At 45.6% G+C, this 27,434-nt stretch overlaps 1 long non-coding RNA gene across 1 annotated transcript; it reads left to right on the top strand.

The window, feature by feature from the left end:
- Positions 1-929: 929 nt before the first annotated feature.
- LOC131480244 (uncharacterized) lies at positions 930-20,871 on the top strand. The gene is made up of 3 exons (XR_009245371.1): positions 930-1,155; positions 2,569-2,671; positions 20,747-20,871. It is a non-coding gene; the product is annotated as an uncharacterized LOC131480244 (long non-coding RNA).
- Positions 20,872-27,434: the final 6,563 nt, after the last annotated feature.

Raw genomic sequence — 27,434 nt, 5'->3', positions numbered from 1 at the left:
TTGGAACCGAAACCCTTTCCTCATCAACAAGCATGGTTCCTACTGATGGAGCCCTGTGTGCACACCCTTTGTGAAAGGCTGTATGTTCCTTTGGAAACTCTGCAACATGTCCTTCTTGAAGATGCTATTAGTACCATTCTTTATAAGAAGGGACACCTGGTTTAAGTGTATAACATCACATATCCAAGAACCAGCAGCTCTAAGATTTGAACCTAAGTCTGTCTGCCTCTAAAGTGTAATCGGTATCGGTCTAATGATATGAACTGTGTAGACAGAGCACTCGAGGACTGAATCTGGGAATGAGTGTTGCTTGAGAATGTGACTGACTTGATTGTACTCAGTGCAAATCACAACGTTTATTCACTTGTCCCACAGAAATAAGGCAAAATTTTGTTTAAATGGGGAATTGGACATGGTGTACTAACATTATCTGCCCTGGATCATGAGATGATCACAGAAGGTGTGGGTGTGAGAAGTCCGAGAGAGAGAGAGAGAGAGAGAGAGAGAGAGAGAGAGAGAGAGAGATTTTGAAGATATCTGAACTGAACCAACTGGGGCCCATCAGAGCTCATCTCAGCTTTCAAGCACCCAGTAGTACATATCTTCTTCCGGGACATTTGACAAAGTTGAGACAGATTAAGAGGGCTTTGAAATCTGGGTCCAGTGCTCCCCACGGCTTTCCTGTGGCTTCCTCTAGATGGAATAAACCAGCCAAGTTTTCAATTGTCCCTTGATGTGAATTCAGCTCTTCCCCACTGCACTCTCCTCCCCCAGTTGTGTGAACCTTTTGAGACTGCTTCCAATCTTTGGAGGTGCCTAGCCAGTGCCAGCCACCCAACAGGCACTCAGCAAATACCCGTTGCCTTGGAGACCCAGCCAGAGTAACAGAAGAAAAGATGATCTCTTAGTGACTATGATTCATCCTTCTACTCTCCAGTGAACAGGCAGAACCAGGCTGCTCTCGGGGTGACATGCCAACTGCTGATGCCTACTGGGCTGGAGATCACCTACTGATACTTTCCCATTAGCCCACTGCCCATCACCTCTTCCCCGGGATCTAAGCATGCATTTGTAGCCAGGAGCCACCAGAGGGACTTGGGTGTACAGTAATTCTTTCTCCCCTCCTAGCCCACCCAGACTGTGATTCAGCAGGAGGTAGAGAAGCCCTTCTTTTCCTCCCATCCCCTCCCTTCTACCCCCTCTAGGGCAGGAGCTATCTGGAGGGGGAAAAAATAAAAAATCAAAATATGCAAGAACTGGGCCTTAAACATCCCACGAAGATTAACTTATCTGCAGTAATTGCCTTAACTAGGGGATTTTTTTAATGCTTTTCAAAGTTTCTTAGAGGAGGAAAAATCTGCGGAGGGAGTCTTGTAGCAAGCAACAGAAGAGATACTTAGAGCAAAAAAAGAAGAAAGCTATCAGCCACAAGAAGCCCATAGCTAGGAAATTTTAAGGCACTGATTCTAGGGGATTTAATAAGAATGTAATTTGTATAATTAACCATTCATCAATGTCAATTTCATTAAATGAATGCCAGAAATATTACCTTCAGCAGCACGACCTAACAGGATTGGAATGTATTATATGAAAAATGAACACTTAGTGGTTCCCCCTCCTGCTCAGTCTGTCACAGCAAGATTTGCAAGGCTGAGAAATAATTTAAAGGGTAGTAAATGAAACTGGCTAAGGCAAATGTATGCATTTTGGTAACTAACCTCAGCTATGATATATGGGAGTTCATGTCAAAACGTTTTCCTGCAGCAATGACTAAAGGGACTTGTAGCTCCCTCCCAGGTGGCAAAATGGGAAAAATAATATCAGGAGCTTCCCAAAGGTCCTCCTTGTCCTCTGCGCATGGATACAGCTTACCCTTTTCCTAGATGAGTTCTCCAGGGTCCAAGATCAAAAGCGTGGTTTTTGGAGTCCAGAATTCGTAGATGTTCCCTAACACCTCCAGGGCAGCCTAGCGCCTGATCCCTTGCCTGTGTGTCTAAGAAAAGTGATGATTGATGATCAGGAGAAAGAAATCATTCTGAGTTTTATTCATGTTATTGCCTGCAGTCATCAGGGGAGCACGGGGCTGGAGGTAGGTGGGCTGATGAAATATTTGTAAATAGGGCTTCTTTCCAAGGTTGTTGCACACAAGGAGGCAGTTTATGGGGATTTCTTCATTTCAGTTCACTGTGGGAAGAGTGGGGGATGGAGGCAACAGTGGCTAGCCCCTGTGTGCTGACCTCCGCGTGCACACACATCCCAAAACAGAGCTGTGTAACCTGGAGGTCAATGCCTGAGATGTGCGGATTATTGCTGCTGGTGTTGGCACAGTCGGAGCTCAATCAGTGCTTGTTTAATTGAATTTCTCTGAATGCTAACCCCACTCCTGGTCTCTTCTGTCCCAAGACTCTGTGAGGCTAGGCATATTGGATCAGGTATTCCCAAAGAATCTGCTTTTCTGAATTCTGGGTCCTGAGAGACGAGCAATATTTTGCGAGCAAATCAAATGTACCTGAAGAAGAATGGGATCTCTGCAGCAGGCTGATTTTGGCTGGCTGTTTTATGCATTAGATTTTGAAAAGTCACACAGTGCAGGAGGAAGGAAGAACATATTACTTTGGGAATCGGGAGACCAGGTTCAAGATGGGCTCCACTTTCACAGGGGATTCTAGAGGTAAAATTCCATGCTATCCATTACCTTACACAAAAAAAGCAAAAAAAGCAAGGAAGACCTTCTTCCTCGAACCTCAGAGAAGGTCAGAATTAGGAACCTGATGACTGAAGAGCTGATGTGGAAGCAATTTTTTTTTTTTTTTGGCCAAATCCTGCACACTGCCTGGCTCAGAATTGCTTTCTTTTCTTCCTGAAGCAACTCACGAATGTGTCCCCTGCTCTTTATCCTGCAGTCACCTTTTTTCTCTGCTTGGACTGGGTATCCCTGGGCCGGCAATTTGTTATCCCCATTTGTTATTCCCACGGTGGTTCTGAAGACTAAGATTTGGGCCGGAAGCAGGAGGTGACACGGAGTAAGGGTCCAACCACAGCAGTTTTTCCTCTCACTCCTCTTTCAGGCAACACTTGTCAGTCTTCTTCCAGAGGACAGGAGATCTGGCCACCGAATCTACCCTATCGTGCTAGTAAGGTATGTTGTTATGCTCCTGGGGTGTTAGAATGTCAAGAAAATAAAGCAGGGAGAAGTTAGGACTTAGGATCAGAATAGGACTTCAGAAGTCTTCCTTTGATTTTAGAGATGAGAAGTGATGTTAAGTTCATAACATGTAAAGGCTTGGGACGTAGGATCTGACCAGAGTTTTTGGGATGACTTCTAAGGGGATGAACTGAGCCTGGGGGGCAGGGGGAATTTGGTTCTGGAGTGCTGGAGGCCTGGGCTTAAGCAGAGGGAACACTTCCACACCATACCCGGAGGAGTGGGTCTGGAGCATTCATTTGCTGTTTGCATTCCGAGTCTCTGCACGCCAGTGTCCATGTCGCCCCCAGCCTTGGTCCCTGCTGTCTGGAAATGGGAAGGGAGCCCAGCCTTGGTCTTTGCTGTCTGCAGATGGAGTGGGCAACAGCTTCCATCTAGAAGGTATTGGGAGGAGAGCAGGAGATATCACTTCTGATACACAATGAAGGTTCAGTTGATGTTAGGAGCTCACAGAGGAGAAAGAACAAGCAACCTTGAAACACTGGCCAGCCCTCAGCCTGGAGTCTGCCTATGGAGAGCCTCTAAGGGCTCAGCAATCCAGCTGGGCCCTGGCAGAGGCTGTGACCTCAGGGAGCCTGCATAGGAGGTTAGGAGTGGAAGCCCAGGATTTGCCTCCAGCTCTTTGGGTCTCTCCATGTTTGTTTTGCAAGTATGCATGTGGCATGGGCTTGTCTGCTGTCCACTCAGGGGTGGGCTGAGCTAGGCTGACCTGACACCTGGCCAGCTCAGCCCAGCTCAGGACAGCTTCTCAGAACCTTGGAACAGGATGCTCCCTGGGCAGGACTGAGTGTAAGGACATGCTATGTGTTGGAAAGAGCCAGGCCAGTCTGCAGCCACAGAGTCTATGGATGGCAGGACCATTGTAGTGGCATTGTTGGCTAATCTTCCACTGATGGAGCCTGCATCCCATTTAGGCAACAATTCAAGTCCTGGTGGTTCCACTTCTGATCCAGCTCTCTGCTTATGGCCTGGGAGTAGACAATGGTACAATGCTTTGGGACCCTGCATCCATGTGGGAGACCCGGAATAAGCTCCTGGGTCCTGGTTTCAGACTGGTCCAACTCTGCCATTGCAGCCATTTGGGAAATGAACCAGTGAATGGAAGATTTTTCTCCCTCTCTATCTCTTTTGAGTAAAGCAAACAAAACCTTTAAAACGTATTTTAAAAATAATAATTTGGCTTCTCCTCACCCCCCAAGTCATCCTGAGAAAGCTCTACAGAACTCCAGGGCCTTGGGGAGCCATAGGGAAGCTGTCAGAGTGCGAGTCAATCCTTTGATGACCTTGTCTGGCTTCAGGATCCAGAAGAAAAGCCCCAACCAGGCCAGTCTCACCAGACCCACTGATGATCAGAAAAGAGTGATTACTTTAGCTTGAAATTCATTTCTTCTTCTTTTCTGTTTGCATTTTCCAACAAGGCATTTATGGTGTCAGTGTGACTTATTGTTATCCTGGAAGCTACTGAAGCTTGTAAAGGCCACCTAATCACACTACACTGATACTCATTAGTCACTCTACACATATAAAGAATGGAAGGAGGAGTTTTTGGGGGGAAGTAGGGAGAGGGGTCGACTTGGGTGTGGAACAAGCGGTGCTGGCAGCCACAGGTGGAGATGCTGATGTGCCTGTCACTCACGATCCCCTACAGGACAAGTCATTTGTCCCCATCTCACTCCCCGCTGAGTCCGCTTCTCCCTTTCCTCTGTTCTCCCCCAGTACAGGTGTCATATCAGGCACATATTCCTGTAGATGCTGAGAGACAGTGAAGAACGCACGGTGTCTTTGCTAGGAGGATCTCATGGGAGGGGGCCTGGAATAGCAGTTGGCAGGCGTGCCAGGTGTCCTGAGAGCTCAGCAAGGAACTATGGGGGCCAGAAACACACGACAGTACACTCCGGAGTCCTGGAAAGTCACAATGCAGCATGAAGCCCGCACAGGGCCTCTCTCGCAAGCCATGCTAAGCACACCTCATGCAGGAGAAGGTCTGGAAGAAGACCTTGGCAGCACGCATTCTACCAGGAGACAGGGCAGCTGTGTGTGGAGGGAGCGGGGTTTTCAGGCACTGCTATTCTGCTTCTGCACAAGCTGGTGAGGCTGGCTTCAGAGAGGGGCCTGCCCCTGTGCATAATAAAAGCAGCGACAATTAATAATCTATACTTAATGAGATCAAATTAATAATTATTTTAATTATGACATGTTTTCCTCCTCTCTTCCCAATGCCAGGGCAGGCTTGGCACGTCTCAGGATTACAGTCATAATGGTAACAGATAAACCTTAATTAAAACATCCCCCAATACAATGGCTGAATTAAAATGCTGTGACATGTCGCTTCCATCTCCATCGAGCTCTCGTTGCTGATGGTGTCTCCCCAAGGCTGGCAACATCCTGACTGCGTAGCGCCCGTGCCCACACAGTCTCCAGTGGTTTTTCCCAGGGCTGCTCTTCACTCTCTCCAGTACAGATGGCAAAGCCGCTGCACCCGGGGCCACTGGAGTCTTCTGCTTCATGCTTGCCTCTTTCCGTGCCTGACAGAAGCTACCTCTACTTGCACAAAGCCTTGGCCCTGCAGGTGCTGCCTTCCCTCTGTCTCCTCTGCATGTACTCACCAGCTTGTACTCAGGCCATTGCAGACTGCTCTACCTCCTTGGGTGTTATTTGTGGTATTTGAGCAAACTCCCTCCAGGGCTCCTTCTCTTATTGATGGCTGTCTTGGTTTTCTGCCTTCATTGTGAGTTTCTCCTGAACGGTCCTTCTAATTGCAGATGCTTTCTGACTCCTGACTTGAGTCTAAAGGCATATTTTCATGGACCACAGTGCTTCCCCAAGGCTGTGCCCAAACTGATGGGCTTTTTGCAATGTTTAGCACGCTTGCATTCATTCAGCCATGAGTTTGCACTCAGTGGCGAGAATCTGTGGTCTCTCTACCAAATGCTGGGCTACAGAGCTGTGCTAGCCCACTGAACCTCACAAGACTTAGAATGGAGTGGGAGACATGTGGAGAAAGGAGGTTCTGGCTGAGTGTTCTGATGGTTAGTGCTGGTCTGTGTCAACTGCAGAAGTGGGGTGGTGGCCCAACTTGAGAGAGGGTGGGGCAGGAACAGTGTCCTGGCTATGTGGCCCTCTTCTGAAAGATGAGGAGTTACCCTAGGACCACTAGGACCAGAAAGCCATACTCAGAAGTGTGAAGGCTCAAAGGTGCATCCCATTCCTGAAACTAGACACAGGTGTGTCTGGAAGGCAGGATTCAAGAGCCTGAGAAGTAAGAGGTGGTGTTCAAGGTCAGTGTTGTGAGCACGCCGAAGTGCAAGAAGACTCGGGTCCATGAAAGAGTGCACCCAGAACTATGCCACAGAAAGAAGCTCAGTACAATGCTGCCGCAAAGCCTGCTGAGCACCTTGTTCGGTGCTAGGCTGGGAGCTTGGCATCAATGTTGCTCCTGGATTACTTGCTAAAGCTAATTCATCAGTTGCCTTCAGATTTACCTGCATCCCAAGATCTATAGATTGTCATAGGAAGGAAGAATTCTCACACACACACACACACACACACACACACACACACACACACACACACACACACACACACCTAGCTTCATATCCCCCAGTTTGTCCAGCCTGGCTTTTATTTCAAATATCTTAAACATTGAACCATCAAGCCTGGGAAGCAAAGGCAATCTCACCCAGCTAGAGGTCCTCCAGAGGAGAATGCACAGGGAATGCACAGAGCCCTGGGCACTCCCTCGGCCCTTCTGGAGGCACCGGGGGGGGGGGGGGAGGCTGTTGAGAGCATCAAGGAAGTTTCAGGTGCTGTGCCATTTTCCTGCTTGTACACTCTGTTAATTGACTTGATTCATTCATTCATGCTCCATTCCTCCATTTCTTAAAAAAAAAAAAGAAAAGAAAAGAAAAAAGAAGCCCACTACTTTGTACCCTTATGTGGCAGGCGTGTTTTGGACACTGAAAATAATAAATGAATATTCCAGGGCCCGAATCTCAAAGCACTCATGTCTAGTGAGAAAGCCAGAAGCCTGCAGAGAAGGACAGGAAAAAAGAAAAGTTATGGAGCTGGTGCTCAACTGATTTTATCTTTCTCTGGCAAGTACCAGCATCCAGTATGGGTGCTAGTTTGTGTCCTAGCTGCTCTACTCCCCATCCAGGTCCCTGCTGTGGCCTGGAAAAGTAGAGGAGGCCCAAAGCCTTAGAATCCTGGACCTGAATGGGAGACCTGGAAAGGGTTCCTGGTTCCTGGCTCTGGATTGGCTCAGATCTGGTCATTGCTGCCCTTTGGGGGGTGAACCAGCAGGTGGAAGATCATTCTGTGTCTCCTTCTCTCCGTAAAATCTGCCTTTCCAATAAAAATGGATGAATCTTAAAAGCGACAGAGAGAGAGAGAGAGAGAGAGAGAGAGAGAGAAGAGAGAGAGAGAGAGAGAGAGAGAGAGAGAGTAATGGGATGTTCATGTGCCCACAGCCTGAGAGGGGCCAAAGGAGAAACAGGCTGCCTGCCAGCAAAGGGGACAGCCTCCCATCCACCCACCAAAGAGAGAGGCAAAACATCTAGAATAGGAAATTGAAGGGTTCAGTGCCTATAAAAGTTTCTAGGACACTAGTTAAGTTTCAGAGATAAATAATTTTATTTATGAAAATGTCAAGGGGAAAGAGATGTATAAATTTCTTCAGAATAACTGCTGCCTGTGTCAGTGCTCAGGAGCCTAAAGTGATTTAGGCTTGGAGATGACTGAAGCTGGAGCGCTCACTCTTACTGTCAACATGGGAAATGAGCATCAGAGAGAGCTCTGTCTCCAACCGGTCCCCTGTATGTTCTCTGGCCACCTCTTCATTCAGCTCTGGCCACGGTCGGGTGACCTCTGATGAGCACATTCAATATCCTTCCTTTTGCATTTGGGACACAATTGTGGGCTTGTTGAACATAAGAGCTATTGATTGCAAAAAGGCTGCTGACTGAAGACTCTGAGGCTCAGAGGACGTGTCGGAAAAGGGGAGGGAGAAACAAAATTAAAAAGAGAGTGAGAAACACCTTTGGCCCCCAGTTAGAAACTGCTCACATAGATGAAGCTAACGATGTTTTGGTGGGTTCTAAATGTCAATATTGCATTTACAGCTAAAGCAAACTAAAATCATAACAAATATAATAAAAGGAGAGCGCCTGCCTCAGCTTTCTGTACAGAAGGCTTGGCACTTTGGAATCCTGGTTTGGTTGCGCCTTTATCTCAGCAATATCAGCTCATAATTAAACGATAAAGGAAAAGATGGTTCCTTGATCTGAATATAGGTGTATACATACATACATATATAAGTGTATTTGTATTTATGTGTAGTGCTGTGCAGGGAGGGAGCCGTGTATGTTTTATGAGTTTTGTTGCTGTCCCAGTTTTCTGGAGGAAGTAACTGTGTGTATCTTATAAAGCCTGGCTTGTCTCTGTCAATGCTGAGAGACTCAAAGAAGACATGATAGCTGTCACAAGGAATTCTTGCTTAACAACCTCCAACACTAACCACCCAGAGCTCTCCAGGCCCTCAAAGCAGAGTAGGAGAATGGTGAGGGAGGAGGAGACACATGCGTGGAAGTGGTTGAATGGGAGATTTGTTATCTGCTTCTAATCTTGTTTTTGTTTGGCTAGCTAGGAGGAAGCCATGTAGACTGTGTGTGTGTGTGTGTGTGTGTGAGAGAGAGAGAGAGAGAGAGAGAGAGCTAGCGCAACATTGTGATGATTCATTGAGCACCAGCTGCTTCGTCTTCACCAGGTGATCAACCGATCTCCTGTGATCCTGTAGGAAATGTTAGCAATCTGAGAATTGCTGTGTCTGCAAATGGAAAACAGTCCTACAAATAGTTAAGAGGGATGATCTTTCAATGAGCCACTGCGTTCTCGTGGCCTGTAAGATTCTCCTGTGATCCGGAGAGACTCGCAAGATGGCCGACATAGGAGGAAGACTGTGAGAGAGCTCACAGACAGAGAGGGCTAGAACGCGACAAAAGCGTAAGTGGAGCAGCATAGAACTACAGGGAGAAGAAGGTGAAGTTCCCTGGACAGTGTGGAACCAAAAAAATCCACACAACTCGGAAGAGCAACCAGGGAAAAACAAAACGAAGGGCAGGGAAGACGACTTTCCGCTCCTGACCTGCTGAGTCACCTTTGAATGCAGACGCTGAAAGCCGCCGACCGACCCGCAGACGCTGAAAGCCACCGACCGACCCGCAGACGCTGTGGCCGTGAGGACTGGCGGTGATCGGGACCTGCTGGCATCTGCTCACCCTGGTCACCAGGACCCACCAGGACCTCCGCCCGCTGCGGACACCAGGACCCTGAGTCACCGGGACCCGCTGGCATCAGCCCACCCTGGTCGCCAAGCCCCGCCGGGACCGCTGCAGCCTCCAGGTTCCACCCGCCTACACCCGCCGGTACCAGCAACGGACGCAGTAGCCGGGAGACGCATCCGCGGCAAGGGTTCCCACCAGAGGAAGAGGCAAACTGCAAGAACCTGAGGTTTGAGTGAGTTGGGTGGGGACAGTGGTGGGTTGGAGGCTTTGGGAGTTGGCCCCCCAGGGGCATGCACAGAGCCTGAACACAATTGGTGCTCGTCTCCCCGCCCCTCCCCCCCCGAGACTCCAGCGTCTAGAGACACAGGGAGAGTGCCTTGAAACTGCCAAAGCTGTGTCTGGGAGAAAGGCAAAAGGCACACTGAATACTCCCCCGTGCCTTTGCGGTCTGGCACTCAGCTGGGCGGTGCTATCCCACAGGAACCCAAGCACGCCGCTGGGCTGGGCAGTCCCGTGCTAGCGCTGGGGCAGTCGGTCCCCTGCAAGCGCTGGGGTGGGCGGGCCTGGGCAGGAGGCGCTTCCAGAGAGCACCTGGAACACCCCACGCCCTATAGTCCTGTGCTTGGGAGACAAACCAGGAGAGCACTGCGGACCCACGTGCAGGAGGCGTTCCCAGAGAGCACCTGGAACTTCCACGCCCTGCAGTCCCTGGCACTGGGGACACACTGAGAAAGCACCTAGAATCCTCTGAGCCCTGTGATCCCGCGCACAGGGGGCGCGCAGAGTGCCTTCACTCCCCCACGTCCTGTGGTAGCATACCTGTAGGGGACGAGCTGAGAGTGTGCTTTGAATCCGCTGGGCCCTGGAAGTGGCGCCCTGAGGTCCAGTGTTCTGGAGACGCACCAAAAGTGCCTTGAAAATTCCCACACCCTGCTACTCCACGCCTGCAGACTCCGATCTCTACAGGATAGTGATTGGAGACCCCTCAGCACACTGGTGCCTAGGTCTCTCACAAAAGAAACACTAACACAATGGGAAGAAATACCAGAAAAGGTAATGATCCAGATGAGAGTGCCAACACCCTACCGATAAAGGATCAAAAGCCAATGTCTATTTCGGAGATGCGAGATGAAGACATAGAAGATCTACCAGACAAGGAATTCAAAAAAATAATGTTAAAATCTGTCAGAGACAATGAGAAGAATTGGGAGGACTTCAAGGAATTCAAGAACCACATAGCCTCAGAAATACAACAAATGAAAAGTAAAATCCTTGACTTAGAGCACAAAATTGAGAGCCTAACCAACAGAACAAATACAGCAGAAGAGAGGATCTCTGAAATGGAAGACACACAAAACGAACATACCCAGTTCATTAAACAGCTGGAGACAAGTCTGAACAAAGCCAATAAGACCATACAAGAAATGAAAGACAACCTCAGAAAATCGAATATTAGGATTATTGGCCTTCCTGAAGGAGCGGAAAAAGAGTCAGGAATGCAAATGGTGCTCGACGAAATTATACAGGAAAACTTCCAAAACACTTGGAACATGAACCCAGCCCAAATCCAGGACGGTCAGAGGACTCCCAGCAGATATGACCCAAAGCGATCTTCACCCAGACATATGGTGCTCAAGTTCCACTCCAATGAAGACAAAGAAAGAATCCTGAGACAAGTACGAAGCAGAGAAAAGATCACATACCGGGGAAAACCAATCAGGATCACTGCTGACTTCTCTGAAGAGACTTTACAAGCAAGAAGAGAATGGACAAAGATCTTCCAAATCCTGAATCAGAACAACTGTCAACCAAGACTATTGTACCCAGCAAAGATCTCATTCGTATGTGAGAACGAAATCAAATACTTTCACAGCAAAGAGAAATTAGAAGACTATGCCAGCACAAAACCAGCTCTACAAAATCTCCTTAGAAATGCACTAAATCCAGAAAAAAAGGAGGTGAATCATAAGCAAAGATGGCAAACAGGAAGATCTCCCCACTAAAGTCCACACAAGGAAGGGCAATTACACAGATATCAACACCCACAAAAACAAGTATGGCAGGGCAAAATCACAACCTCTCAATTTTAACTCTTAACACAAATGGCCTGAACTCACCAATCAAAAGGCATAGATTAACAGAATGGATTATCAAACAGCACCCAACTATCTGTTGCCTACAAGAGACACATCTAACCAGAAGAGATTCGAAGAAGCTGAAAGTGAAAGGTTGGAAACAGATATTTCATGCCAATGGACGAGAAAAAAAGGCTGGGGTAGCTGTCTTAATTTCAGATGATGTGGACTTCAATCTGACACACATCAAAAAGGACAGGGAAGGACATTATATATTGGTGAAGGGACTGATCCATCAGGAAGTAATTACCATTGTGAACATATATGCACCAAATTCAAACGCACCTAGCTACGTGAAGCAATTACTCACGGACTTAAGGGGAGACATAGATATGCACACAATAATAGTGGGTGATCTTAACACCCCACTAACAACAATAGACAGATCAACAAAACAAAAACTCAACAAAGAAACAACAGAGCTCATACAAACAATAGAACAACTGGACTTGGTTGACATTTATAGAATTTTTTACCCTAAGGCCACAGATTATACATTTTTTTCAGCAGTGCATGGCACCTTCTCCAGGATCGACCACATGATAGGACACAAAGCAAACATAAATAACTTCAAAAAGATAGGAATCATACCATGTACCCTCTCAGACCACCATGGAATGAAGCTGGAAATCAGCAATTCAAAATGCCCCAGGAAATACAGAAACTCTTGGAGGCTGAACAATATGCTATTAAACGAACAATGGATCAGAGAAGAAATTAAAGATGAGATCAAAAAATTTATGGAAACCAATGAAAACTCTGACACAACATTCCAAAATTTGTGGGACACTGCCAAAGCAGTGCTACGGGGTAAACTCATCGCAATTGGAGCTCATGTCAAGGCCCAAGAGAGGCGCCAAATACAAGAACTAAACACACACCTCCAGGAATTGGAAAAACAACAGCAGAAGTGCCCCACACACAATAGGAAACAAGAAATCATCAAAACAACGGAGGAAATCAACCAGATAGAAATAAAAAAAACCATACACAAAATCAATGAATCAAAAAGCTGGTTTTTTGAGAAGATAAACAAGATAGACACCCCACTGGTCCGACTGACAAAGAAAAAACAAGAGAAGGCAAGAATTAACAGCATCAAAGATGAAAAAGGCAACATAACAACAGACACCACATCCATTAAGGCCATAATTAGAAATTACTACAAAGCACTGTACTCCAACAAGTCAGAAGATCACCAAGAAATGGAAAAGTTCTTAGACTTCTACCACCTGCCAAAACTTAGCCCAGAGGCAACAAACGACCTGAACAAACCCATAACTGAAGTAGAGATTGAACCAGTGATTAAAGACCTCCCAACAAAGAAAAGCCCAGGCCCAGACGGCTTCACTACAGAATTCTACAAAACATTCCGAACAGAACTGACCCCAATCCTCTACAAACTCTTCAAAACAATAGAAAAAGAGGCAACCCTTCCAAACTCATTCTATGAAGCCAACATTACCTTAATCCCAAAACCAGACAGAGAACTAACAGAGAAGGAAAACTACAGACCTATCTCTTTGATGAACATTGATGCTAAGATTCTCAACAAAATCCTAGCCAACAGAATTCAAAAACACATCAGACAGATCGTTCATCCAGATCAAGTAGGATTCATCCCTGGAATGCAGGGATGGTTCAACATTCGCAAATCCATAAATGTGATACACTACATCCAAAAACTGAAAAACAAGAATCACATGATAGTATCAATAGATGCAGAAAAAGCTTTCGACAAAATCCAACACCACTTCCTACTAAAAACCCTAACCAAGGTAGGCATAGATGGAAAAATCCACAACATAATTAAAGTCATATATGAAAAACCCAACGCCAGCATCATACTGAATGGAGAAAAGCTGGAACCCTTCCCACTGAGATCTGGAACAAGACAGGGATGTCCACTTTCTCCACTACTATTCAACATAGTCCTAGAGGTACTAGCTGAGGCCATAAGACAAGAAAAAGAAATCAGAGGAATCCAAATGGGAAACGAAGAAGTCAAACTCTCACTATATGCAGATGATATGATTCTTTATGTAGAAGAGCCAAGAGACTCAATACAGAGACTGCTAGAACTTGTACGAGAGTTTGGTAGAGTGGCAGGGTACAAAATTAATGAACAAAAATCAACAGCCATAGTGTATGCGAACAGCCCCAAGATGGAAAAAGACTTAACCAGCAAGATACCATTCAAAATAACAGACAAAAGTATGAAATATCTGGGAATAAATCTAACCAAAAATGTAGGAGACTTATTTGAAGAAAACTACAAACTACTTAAAAAAGAAATTGAACAAGACCTCAAAAGATGGAGTAACATCCCATGCTCCTGGATAGGTAAAATCAATATCATTAAAATGTCTATACTGCCAAAAGCAATATATACATTCAACGCAATCCCAATCAAATTGCCCAAAACATTCTTCATGGAACTGGAAACAATGATCCAAAGGTTCATCTGGAAGCACAAAAAACCACGGATAGCTAGAACCATCCTGAAGAACAGGAAGTTAGCAGGGGGAATCACAGTTCCGGACCTCTGGACATACTATAGGGCAGTGGTTATCAAAACAGCGTGGTACTGGCACAAAGATAGAGAGGAAGATCAATGGAGCAGAATAGAAACACCAGAAGGAAACCCACACAGATACAGCCAAGTAATCTTTGACAAAAAGACAAACGACAATCTAGGCAAATGGGAAGGTCTGTTCAATAAATGCTGTTGGGACAACTGGTTAATAGCCTGCAGAAACAAAAAAATAGATCTACATCTCTCACCATACACTAAGATCAGATCTAAATGGATAACAGATCTAAACCTACATCCAGAAACCTTCAAACTTTTGGAAGAAAATGTTGGAAACACACTGCAACACATAGGGGTAGGCCCTCACTTCCTAAAAAAGACTCCAAATGCAGTAGATATCAAGACCAAAATAAACAATTGGGACCTCATCAAACTAAGAAGCTTCTGTACAGCTAGAGAAACAATCAACAAAGTAAAAAGGCAACCCACAGAATGGGAGAAGATCTTCGCACACGACATAGGTGATAGAGGGCTGATCTCCAGAATATACAAAGAGCTACAAAACAACCAAAATGTCAAAACAAACAAGCCACTCAAGAAATGGGCACGGGAAATGGGCAAACACTTCACAAAGGAACAAACCCAAATGGCAAATAAACATATGAAAAAATGCTCAAGTTCCCTGGCAATAAGGGAAATCCAAATTAAAACATCAATGAGGTACCACCTAACGCCAGTAAGACTGGCCCACATGAATAAAAGCACCAACAACACTTGTTGGCGAGGTTGCGGGGAAAAGGGATCCCTACTCCACTGCTGGTGGGGCTGCAGGCTGGTACAGCCTCTATGGAAATCAGTATGGAGAATATTCAAACAACTCAAATTCAACATACCGTATGATCCAGCAATAGCACTCCTAGGAATATATCCAGAACAATTGTTTTATGAGAAACCAACATGCACTCCTATGCTCATAGCAGCACAATCAGTAATTGCAAAAACATGGAAGCAACCAAAATGCCCATCAACAGAGGATTGGATAAGAAAGCTATGGTTTATCTACTCCATGGAATACTACTCAGCTATTAAAAAAAACAAAATGCAGTTCTTTGTGGCCAAATGGGCCAAACTGGAAACCATCATGCTAAGGGAAATGAGCCAATCACAAAAGGTTAAATACCACATGTGTGCCTTAATTTAAGATGATATGATGTTATGTATAACATGTTATGTTTTGAATGTTATATGTTGTATATAAACTAAATTGAAGTATAGGTGAGGTGATCACAGAAGGTGGCTGGGAACTCGTATTTACTTTCAACATGTTGGTTACTCATTACTATGTCAATTAATTCCATAATGATGTAAATTTTTGCTGATGGTATGATGGAGCTTTCAATTGACTGGGATAATACTCTGCTAGCTCTGTCTTCAGACCAGAGAGGGTATACCTAAGAAGACGTTGAACTTGACTGGACAATAAGATGCTGGACTCTATGTTTGGTGTATGCTTGCAATGGGGGAATCTCAACTGAACTTGAGCTGTGGTTATGCAACAAGGTGGAGGAATCCACCATGGTGGGAGGGTTTGGGCAGGGGTGGGAGAACCCAAGTATCTATGTAACTGTGTCACATAATACAATGTAATTAATGAAGTTAAATAATAATAATAAAAAAAAGATGATATGATGTTATGTATAACATGTTATGTTTTGAATGTTATATGTTGTGTATAAACTAAAATTGAAGTGTAGGTGAGGTGGTCACAGAAGGTGGCTGGGAACTCGCATTTACTTTTAACATATTGGCTACTCATTACTATGTCAATTAATTCCATAATGATGTAAATTTTTGCTGATGGTATGTTGGAGCTTTCAATTGACTGGGATGATACTCTGCTGGCTCTGTCTTCAGACCAGAGAGGGTATACCTAAGAAGCCGTTGAACTTGACTGGACAATAAGATTCTGGACTCTATGTTTGGTATACGCTTGCAATGGGGGAATCTCAACTGAACTTGAGCTGTGGTTATGCAACAAGGTGGAGGAATCCACCATGGTGGGAGGGCTTGGGGAGGGGTGGGAGAACCCAAGTATCTATGTAACTGTGTCACATAATACAATGTAATTAATGAAGTTAAATAATAAATAATTAAAAAAAAAAAAGATTCTCCTGTGATCCAAGGACCTGCCACACCTAACTTTGGGCGTGAGTGAGCCGCCGAAGCCTGTGGAGCTACTGCTTGGGAACATGGAGGTTCCGGTCTGGCACCTCAGGATCTGTCACACAACACATGTGTCCACGGTGTGTGTCAGGGATCACAGGGCCAGACCTCCCCAGCTCCTCATGTGCTTCAGAGAAGAGCTTGCCTGTGTTCCAAAGGATCAGCCTTCTTGTCCCTCAGTTTTATGTGACCTTGGCCCTTTCCAGCAGAGATACATCTAATTATTTCATTCATACCCTTCTGGGAGATTGGAAAAAATCGCTTGCTCACCACCTCTCCTGGGAAGATCCAGCTTTTACTGATTTCACTTCAAGTTGGTGCAACTAGCTACCTGTCCACATGTCACTTCTCTGTGGCTGCCTGGGTTTCAGCACAGGCTGTTGCCGGACTGACAGGTCAGTACTGAACGCATAACTGCTAGTCAGATTTCACACGGCTGTGAAGGGACTAGGCAGACTTGTCAGGAAACAGCTAAATATGGGAAGACATTTGCTGTTAACTGCAGATGGCAAGAAACACCTCAGAGAGCCTGTGAGTGAGAAGGGGACAGGCTGTGCGAGTCGGCTCCTGTTGGAGTCCGTTTTTATCTCTTGCCTGACGCTGTCCTCCCAGTTCCTACCTATCCTCTCTGAATGCCTGCCAGGCTGCTGGAGAAAGCCCTGCACCAGCTGTGTGGCTAAGATGTTTTCCTGGCGTCATTTCTGAACCTGCTCTGTTTACGCTGTGCCACTTTGGAATGATACCTCTTCTGGCTCTGTCTGCAAGGGCAGACTACATCCATTACATCAGTCTGTGCTGTGCCTCCTCCTTCATTCAGGTCTTTGCCCACAGCTTACACTCTGGGTCTTCCTTCCTTACCACCAACCCGCACCCATGCGTGGAAGTTCTTGGGAGCCTGCGCTCTTACCCATTTCTCTGGCTTCTGAGAATGTTCGAGAGAGATTAGCTCTGAGTAGATTATTTGGGAGCAGTTTATAACAAGAAAAATGATCCCCTTTCTTCCACGGACTGACACTGATTGACCGGAGACCTCTGCTTGAGGAAAGACTTTCTCACTCTCTTTGAGATGGATAGTTGCTTCCTTTTCCAAGTTCTAAAGGTTGTCAGAGTACCTTCCGTCAGCATCTGAATGTGCACCCCTGGATTCATGGCTTTGTCTCTGAGAACCCCTTGTCTGCACTCTGAGAAATTCTCTGTTGGCGGGGCCGGTGTAGCAGGCTAATCTGATACCTGTGGTGCCAACATCTCACACGACCACCCGTTCAAGATCCCGCTGCTGCACTTCTATGATGATGTGTCTGGGAAAGTGACTGAGCCCTGCCTCCCATGTGGAAAACCCAGATGGAGTTCCTTGCTTCTAAGTTTGACCTTGGCCAGTCCCAGTCATTGCAGCCATTTGAGGAATTCCATCCAGGGACAGATTTTCTGTCTTTTTTGTTCTTCCTCTTGCTCTCATTCTATCTTCTTTTTCTCTTTCTAACTCTGCTATTAAAATAAATAAAAAATATAAATCTTTAAAATTCTCCAGCTGGCAAAGGAGGAGAGAAGGAGTAGTTTTTTTTTTCCCCTGAGGGACCTCTGAGCCAGGTAAAGACAAAGGCTTTTGAAGGTGCGTCTACATGAGTAGCAGCCCTGATGTGTGGACATTGAGCCTGCAGGACCAACTGCTGTCGAGAATACAGACACACCTGTATAGACAGCCAGAGCATCCTCAGTGAGATGCTTGCAATTGCTTTTGCTCATTTTCTCCTAACTGAACTGTCCTCTTCCTGCATATACTTTTTAGGTGATTGTTTGTCGGCTGTGTGTGTAGCGAAGAATTCATCTTGGTAGTAACTTGTTTATCACTTTCTTCGCAATGTCTTAATGAACAAACACTGTACTTAATTTCATTCAAGACACTAATATGGACAGTAAACAAACAAAGGGATATGCAAACTCTTTAATAATGTGGAAAAGGCATGTCAAGGGCAAGTAAGATATAAACCTCATCCATTTGCCTGTTAAGAGAGAAGTGGAACATGCCAAGTATTGGCAAGAAAGTGGATTTACAGGCTCTTTCCTATACTGCTGGTATGCATGAAATTGTACAGCTATGTTGGGATCATCTTGTAAAGCTGACCATTCAGTAATCTGACAACCCAGAAATTCCACTCCTCAGGACACATGCAAAAACAACTCGATGCACATCCAGGAAGGTATATATGAGAATACCTTGTATTAGCTCTATTCATGAAAAGCAAAACTGGGGACAATCCAAATATACTCTGACAGGAGAATGGATAAATATATTGTGGTGTGTTGTATATAATACAATAATAAGCCTCAGTCAAATGAATGAGCAATAGCCACATGCAACAATATGAGCAAACCTCAGGAATAGAATCTGAGGGAAAAAGAAAGTCAAAGAAGAATAAATATTGCATTAACCCTGTGAATAAACTTAAAAGTCAACCTGAATTTTAAAAGTCCTTTTTAATAGAACATATGTAATTATATTAAAACTTTATTCAAAAAAAAAAGAAAAGAAGTCAGTATTGACTATAAGATTTAGCTTAGTGGTTAATTATTTTGCACAGAAGGAAAAAGGGATACAATGAAGGTTGATGTCAATACTCTACTTACTAGTTTGTTGAAGATTTTTAAAAAGATTTATCTATTTTTTTTTATTGGAAAGTCGATATAAGGAGAAGAGGAGAGAGAGAATATCTTTCATCTGTTGTTTCACTCTCCAAGTGGCTGCAATGGCTAGAACTGAGCCAATCTGAAGCCAGGAGCTTCTTCCTGGTCTCCCACATGGGTGCAGGGTCTCAAGGTTTGGGCCATCCTCGACTGCTTCCAGGTCAGAAGCAGGGAGCGGATAGGAGGTGGGGCTGTCAGGTTTAGAACTGGCACCCATGTGGGATCCTGGTGTGTGCAAGATGAGGACTTTAGCCGCTAGGCTACTATGCCAGGCCCTTGTTGTAATCTGATGAACATTTATTGTAGTATTGACAAGAATACATAAATGTAGCAACAAAAAATCAGACAATCTTATTTAAAAGGAGGCAAAGAATTTAGACATTTCTCAATAAATGCTATGCAAATGTCTAACAAGCATGTGAAAAGACGCATCACTAATCAGAGAGGAATGGATATCAACACCACAATAAGCTACCATTTCACACTGAAAAAAAAAAGCTGATCATTAAGAAAAAAAGGAACGAAATACAAAGTGTAAGGATCTGGAGACGTTGGAACTGTTGTGTACTGTTGATGAGACTCTGAAATGGTGCAACTGTAAAAAGAAGCAGGAATGAGCTTCCTCAAAAAAGTAAAAGCACAAACTACGTTGTGGCAATTGCATTTGTGGATGTGCAGCCACACTAACAGAAGGCAGAGTAGCAGGTAGGTATTTGCACACACACAGAGTAGCGGTGTTATTCATCATAGCCAGCATGTGAAAGCAACCCAAGTGTCCATCAATGATGAATGAATAAAGAAAATGTGACAAATACATGTCATGAAATATAAAGCTTTTCAAAAGAAGGAAATCCTGTCACACACTCCAACACGGATGAACCTTGAGGACATGATGCTAAGTGAAGTAGGATCCTCATAAAAGGCTGAATATCGCATGCTCCCACTTGTCTGAGGCCCTAAGGTAGTCCAAACCATAGAAACAGAAAGCAGAGGGATGTTTCCAGGGACCGGGGGAGGGTGAACAGGGACTTGTTGTTCAACAAGTACATAGTTCTTTATTTTCAAGATGGAAAGTTCTGGAGATGTGATATACAACAATGTGAATGTACTTGACATTGGGGAACTGTGCACTTCAGATGGTTAAGAAGGCTAATTTTATGTCTCACAAAGAGGCAGAAGTTACAATACAAGGACTCAGCCAATCATTGCTGAATGTTCAAGAGAATGTCAGGTGCAATTCAGCAGAGACAAAAAGAAAAAAAAAATCACACCTTCCCAAACTCCAATGTAACAACCTTGCTTCCAACAAGCCTTCAGCCAAAACCACAAGAAAGGTAAATGAACAAATGAAAAATTTGTAAGTAAATTAAAAGAACAGTTTATGAACCGAAAGTAAGAGTGTGTGGTTAACGGTGATATTAGTCCAAGCATGTCCATCTTGGACATCTAAAACTGGGCAGGGCCACAGGTAGAAACATTCCAGCCTCTGAGACACAAGGTTATTGAAATTTATCATGGAGGAGATATCCTGGCTAGGGGTCCAAGGCCACGGTCCCTTTATGTCTGTCCTCTGGGTGGTGATCATGCCAGCGTTTTTGGTCAAAGAAGATATGAAATTTGCTTACTAATGGAAGTCATGAAACTTACTGGATCTGTATTTAATTCACTCCAATTGTATGATTCATAGGTTGGCTCATCTAACAATGGATGACATTGATCCCTTGATCCTGCTCAGTTGGATGATGTACTTGGCAATGGCACCTTTCTTCTCTGAACTGAACCTGGGAGATGAACCACCACAACCAGACCAGGAAGGGATCAGAACTAGATACTAAAGAAGATGAAATTATAGGGATGGATTTTATTATAACAGAACTGACTTTTCATTCCTTAGCAAGTGTGGTAGGCTAACTGCAAAGCTATCTTTAATTCTCTAGCCCTGCTGGATCCACACCCTTTGCAATGTGACGTGGTCATTCTTCCCATTAAGGGGTAGAGATTGCTTCTGCACTCCTTGTGTTTGACCTATTACTTGCTTCTATCAACAGAGGTAGAAGTAACTGTGGTTGTTCTGAGCCTGAATCTCAAAAGACCTTGGGAACTCCTTGTTCCCTGGGAAACCTGCTGTCCTTGTGTGACTGCCCTCTGAGCCTGTGACAACTTGTTGAGTGATGAAAGACACGGGGCTCAAGACCTCTGAGTACACCTCTGAGTACACCTCTGGTTGTAATGACAGCCAGACCACCACCACCGGACATGTGAGTGAGACCTTCATAGATCAGCCATCCCCTAGGTGACTACAGGGTGAGTGAGTCCAGTTAAATCCCTCTGGGTGCAGTCTAGACAAGCAACCTTGCATAACTGACACACACAGAGCGAAGCCATAGGGAACCTTCATTATTGAGCCACTGAGTTGGACCTTGTTTTTGTTACAGTAATAGCTAAATAATACTGTGAATGTGACTGAGAAAAGTCAGTGTGTGTGTGAGTGTATGGTTTGTCTTCATTTTACTGGAGTTTTCTCCATTAAACACTGGGAAAGCATTTGGTGATAATATAAAGTCAAATGTTAGGTAGTGTGACCCCCTGTGACACGGATCTGAAGTGTGAAAACTAACAGAAACCTCACTGTGTAGAAACTGCTGTGATTCATTGAAGGACAATGAGCTTGGGGAAAACGAGAAGAATGGCTCATTAGAAAAATCAGATTTTGGCTATAGCCTATGTCTGGGTTTAGTTATGGCTGGGTTCAAGGTTAGGACCAAGAGCAGAGAGACTCAGTTTATCTGCAGGCCATGATCAGAAGCTAGGGTGGATCATGGTGGGGTGGATTGTAGGGAGTCATAGCAGGGAAGACTTTATGTGGAGGGGTTAATAATGCATTTAAAAGTCAACCAAAAGCCAAGGGATTGGGTGGCATTCCATAGACTCAGGGCATCATGACATGGGCACATCACAGGTACTGAAATGCACCTGTGTTTGAAAGCATATAAATAAGCACACAGAGAGATGAACATGTAGTCACAGAGGTCTCAAATCAGGCTGTTTCTAAAGGGAGGAAGGTCACCCCAGTGGCATTCTCAGTAGCTGTCCACGTTATTGTAAATGGAGTAAGAGTCACATTTGACACCGGAGAAAAAGTGACAAGAGGCAGGCATTTACAGCCATGCTCCCTCCACTCCATATCCACATTTACCTTCATTAAACTACGCTCACTGTGGCACTCAACCTCCTAGTCCTTGTCCTGTTCCAAGATCCCATCTTGTCTGCCCGGTTACTTCAAACTCCAGATAGAAACCTGAGCTGGCTGCTGGAGGCTGGGCCACGGTGACCTCAAAGAGGCAGAAGGAGGAGGCCCAGATACTGAGCAGCTCTGGGCCGGTTTGCGAGAAGAATCTGGCAGGTTGCAGTGGGAGAGGGGAGCATGGGCTCCCTTCCAAAGGGAGCCACATCACTTTTTTCCCTCTCAAAGTCATCAGGCAGTAAAAGAAAATTGCAGGGATGGGGAAATAATGAAAAAGGCTCTTTGTTCTCCCCCCAGTCCGAACTCCTAGCTCATCAAACCTCGGAAATGCTCACTACAAATGGCTGTTCCTGTTTTATTGCTTATTTATGGGAATCTATTTAAAGTGAATTGCACTTTTCCGTTGTATCCTAGCGAGCATGTTGCGGGAGTTGTGTCTCCCCTGGCTGTGGGGCTGTCTGGACCGGGGATTCTGTCTGATTGTGTCAGCACCACGCTCTGTGACATTTTGAAGTGGGGAAGGCAAATACTGCAGAGACAGCAAGGAAAGGATGGAGAGTGATAACTCAGGCTTCCAGCAGTTGTGGGTCAGCGCAGAAGAAGCTGCCCAGAGGGCAGGCTTGGGGGTGCTGGCCAGGCCTGCCCATGAAAAGAAATCTGCTTTTTGGATTAGAAATTGGGATGTTCCACTGGAAATCTCTGTGCTTTTAATCTGGTACAATTCTAAGCCACATGGCCTTAGGGCAGTTATCTAACCTCTGTGAGCTGTTTTTTCTTTCCTTTTAAAAAAAATCTCCAAAACGTTATTAATAATAGTGATAGAGATTTATTACATATGTGGGAGAGCTTATTACTTGGTGTATAGTAGTTGTTCCCTAAAAGTAAAGTTGCCTTTTAAAGTTGGCAGACACTGGGGTTGGAAGTTGTCTTCATATTCCTGTTTTAAAAATTTATTTCTTTTTATTGGAAAAACAGATCAGATTTGTAGAATCAGAGACAGAGAGAAAGATTTTCCATCTGCTCACTTGCCCCTGAAGTGGCTGTATGACTGGAGTTGAGTTAATCTAAAACCACGAGCCAGACACTTCTTCCAGGTCTCCCACATGGGTACAGGATCCTAAGGCTTTGGGTTGTCCTTGACTGCCCTCCCAGATCACGAGCAGGGAACTGGATGGGAAGTGGTGCAGTGAGGACATGAATGGGTGCTCATATGGAATCCTGGTGGTTTTAAGGTGAGGATTTAGCCATTCGACCATCGTGCCAGGCCTTATCCTCGTGTTCTTTTCTATAAAAGATTTCTCTTTCTCTCTCTCTCTCTCTCTCTCTCACACACACACACACAGAGGAAGAGAGCTCCCATTTGCTAGCTTACTCCTTAGACGGCTGTAGTGGTTAGGGATGAGCCAGACCAAATCCAGGAGCTTCGTTCAGGTCTCTCCCATGGAACAGGGGCCCAAGCACTTGGAATATCTTCTGTTGCTTTCCCAAGCCGTTAGCAAGGAGCTGAATCAGAGGTGGACCAGCCAGGAGATACACACACAGGGGTGTTGGCATTGCAGGCAGCAGCTATACCTATTGTGTGCAACAGTGGCCCTTGTCCTGGTGTTCTTAACCCAAGTCTCAGAGTTTTAAAAGGACGAGCCCTCACTCCTTTGCTATGATAAGAAGTTTAGAAGCAAGGCGCGCCAACCAGAGTACTCTATATCATAAGGGGTGGGCAAACAATGACCAAATTTGATCTGTGTTTCTGTAAATAGAGCTTCTTGGAACATAGCCATGTCTGCTCGTTTGTAAACTGTCTGTTGTTGATTTTTGTGCAACCACAGCAGAGCTGAGTAGTTGTGAAAGACACTGTATAGCTTACAAAGCCAAAAATACTGTATTGGCCTTCAACGATGTCACCAAGCTCGGCTCTAAGGGATTGGTCTTTTGGCTCTCTGGTCTGCAGGATCTGAGGAATCTGTGGCATAATGTCCCAGCAGGAAAGGATCCGAGTCTCACTGAAAGGAAGTGGCTTGTTCCAGACCAGAGTCAGGGTTTAAGTTAGAAGTACAATTGGGTTGCCCCACCCGTGGTCCAGTGTTGTCTCATTATTTAACTACCATTTCACAGGTACCCAAATGCCACTAATGTTAGCTTTGGAAAGAAAGTCTCTAATCACCCTGGCACCAAGGTTGCATGTGTCTGGCTTGAGCTGTTCCCACATCTCCCACAACCCCACCTTCTGCACCCTCGTAGCTGCAAGTCCATCTCTCCAGGCTCTGTGAGCACTTGATGTCTTCTTGCCCTGGACTCTGTGAGCCAGTCATTTTGCCCGATGCTCCAGATTTGGGGTTAATGGACCCGCTGCTCCTCAGCATTGGGCTCTGCTTGTCTTTCATGTCTTTGGAGCACAGCTGCATTGTAAGGGGAAGCTAGGACAGGATCTTGAAAGGGTAAGGAGGCAATGGGGCTGGGAGACTGTGATTCCAGGTGAATCCTTCCTTTTCACAGAGACCCTCAAGCTTACTCTTCTTGCTAAGGAAAGGAGTTAGCTTATCTGTAGTTCATGACGACACCCCTGATTCCCTGGAGCTGCTGCCTCCTCTGCAGCCTTAGTCAAGGCAGCTTTGATCATTCAAGGCTTTCTTGATTAATTTGCCCTTCTCCCACTTCTTCTGATCTTTCTGCCCTCCACAGTTCCCTATCATGGTCAATGGCAACCTAACCCATTCCCTAGGCTGCAATTTACAAGCTATCCTTGATGCCCACTGTTTCCACACCACAACCACCAATCAGATACAAAGGTCAGACATAGGTAGCAAACATCACACTGATTGAAATCCTTAGGAGTGTGGCTGGCACTGTGCCGAAGCCTATTAAACTGCCACTTGCAACACTGGCATCCCATATTGGAGTGCCTTACTGAGTCTGCTGCCCTGCTTCTGATCCAGCTCCCTGCTAATGAGCTGGGGAAGATGCTGGAAGTTGGCTCGAGTATTTCAGTTCTTGCTGTCCATTTTAGAGACCTGGAGAGAGCCTCTGGTTCCTACCTTTGGCCTGGCTCAGCCTTGGCTGTTGCAGTTATTTTTTGGGAGGAACAATCCTGCAGCTGGAAGGTATCTCTCACTCGCTCTCTCTCAGTCTTTCAAATAAACAAATGAATCTCCACCCCCTGCTGCCCAGAAAAAGAATCTCAAAGGGTGCATCATTATCCTGAGAGCAGTGCAAACCCCAGTGCATGTTTCATGAGGTTATTTATTTTTAAGATTTAATTTAGTTTTATTGAAAAGTCAGAATTACAGAGAGTAGAAGAGACAGAGAGGAAGATCCTCCATCTGTTTATTCATTCCCTGAGCAGTCACAATGGCCGGAGCCGAGCTGATCTGAAGCCAGGAGCCAGGAGCCAGGAGCCTCCTATGCGTCTCCCATGTAGGTGCAGGATCCCAAAGCCTTGGGTCATCCTCCACTGCCTTCCCAGGCCACAAACAGGAAGCTGGATGGGAAGTGGCACCACCAGGATTAGAACCGGTGAGCATATGGGTTCCGGCACATTCAAGGCGAGGACTCTAGCCTCTAGGCTATTGTGCTGGGCCCTCATGAGGTTCTTGACCTTGAAATGAGACTCCTGTCCCTGCTCCAGAGTCCACAGGCAACCGGGTGCTGGCACACCAGATAGCTCTCATGGTCTGAACACGGCACAACTCTCTCCAGACCAAAGACCTGAGCTACATTCTGGATTGACCAGGGACTTCTCTGTCCTTTTGGAACCTCAGTTGCTCCAGTGTACTTATGGAGACTCTGTAAGGTCTGCCCTTTGGATTAAATGTGATGGTGCTGTAAGAAGTTCCTTACCAGGTGCCTCTGCCATGCTTTGAAGTTTCCAGATTGCAGATCCATAGCTGAATAAAACCTCTCTTCTGCATATCTTGTCCCTGCTTAGGTTTTGTCTGAGACAGTAAGAAAACAAAGTAAGTTGCTTCCCAAGACCTTTAGCATCTGACTCTGGACCCTCCTCAGTGAACCCTCCTCAGTGAACCCTGTTGACTGTGCATGTTTGTTTATCCAGACAATGATGGGTGCACTGGTGGCCAGGGGCTTCCTGGGTTCCCCAAGGCCCGGGTATCCTGCACACAGCAGTAGCTTTGCAGGGCCACTGAGCAGGGGTGGTTCAGCGTCTGACACTGTCTCTGACCTGGAAAGGCAGCTCGGCCTCTTGGAACCTGTCTCTCATCCAGGTGTGGGGACAGTTCCAACTTGCCAGAGCACCTGCTGATAAAGAGGAGACATTCTGCTTTCTGCTTCCAGGGTCATGGCCCCACCGGCACATGGAAGCTGCTCAGTGAGTCTCTGCTGAGTGGAGAGACAAGTGACAAGGTCTGAGAACTCAGAGCTTTAAATCCACAAGAAATCAGAAGAAATCAGACCAATCCACACAACTCAGGGAAAATAGGACTGAAAAAAGGTGCCAACTTTTTCCTCCCATTTCAAGTCATTGTTGCTAGATACTCTTCCAGCCTTGCTTTCCTGGGGCCTCCAGGGAGGCCCCCAGAGAGGAAGGCCATGTTCTCAATTGCTCTGACCACCTGCCTAGTTTTGCATATTAGCTCATGTCCTACCTGGTAGCCATACACTTGCTAGACACCTGAGAATCTGAGCTAGGGACCCTGAGATGGGAGGACGGGAGGGGAAGGAAAAAGAGACGGGAAGGCTGAGAGGGGAGAAGAGTCGGAGAGGGGGAGGGAGGGAGAGAAGTGCCAAGAAGAGAGGACGGCAGTCCTGGTGAAGGATGAACCAACGCAAAGTCAAGCACAATAATAATTTGGGCAAAATGGCAAATGGCACAGCTGAGGAGGAAATAGCATTGTGAATGTAAAAACTCCTAAATGGAGCGCAGATGGGAGGGAAAAGTGTAATCTTCTGGAAAAGCCTCTAATTGTCTGCCCACACTAATAATTTCAGCAAACGCTCCCTCTCTCCCTCCTGCGTGTAATTACACCATTCCATCTGTCTGTCAGCAGGTTTTTTACTGTGCCTTACTGCTACCGCGTTCACAGGCTCACAGAGAGGCGAGGGGCTTTTGAAGATTCAAGAATCCTTCTGACACATATTCCCAAGGAAAGACACTCAGGAGAGACAAATCCCTCTCCTA

The sequence above is a fragment of the Ochotona princeps genome, chromosome 4 (assembly GCF_030435755.1).
Source record: "Ochotona princeps isolate mOchPri1 chromosome 4, mOchPri1.hap1, whole genome shotgun sequence".
In the NCBI taxonomy this organism is placed as follows: Eukaryota; Metazoa; Chordata; class Mammalia; order Lagomorpha; family Ochotonidae; genus Ochotona; species Ochotona princeps.
Note: the sequence above shows the minus strand (reverse complement) of the source record. Positions and strands in the feature narration are given on the sequence as shown.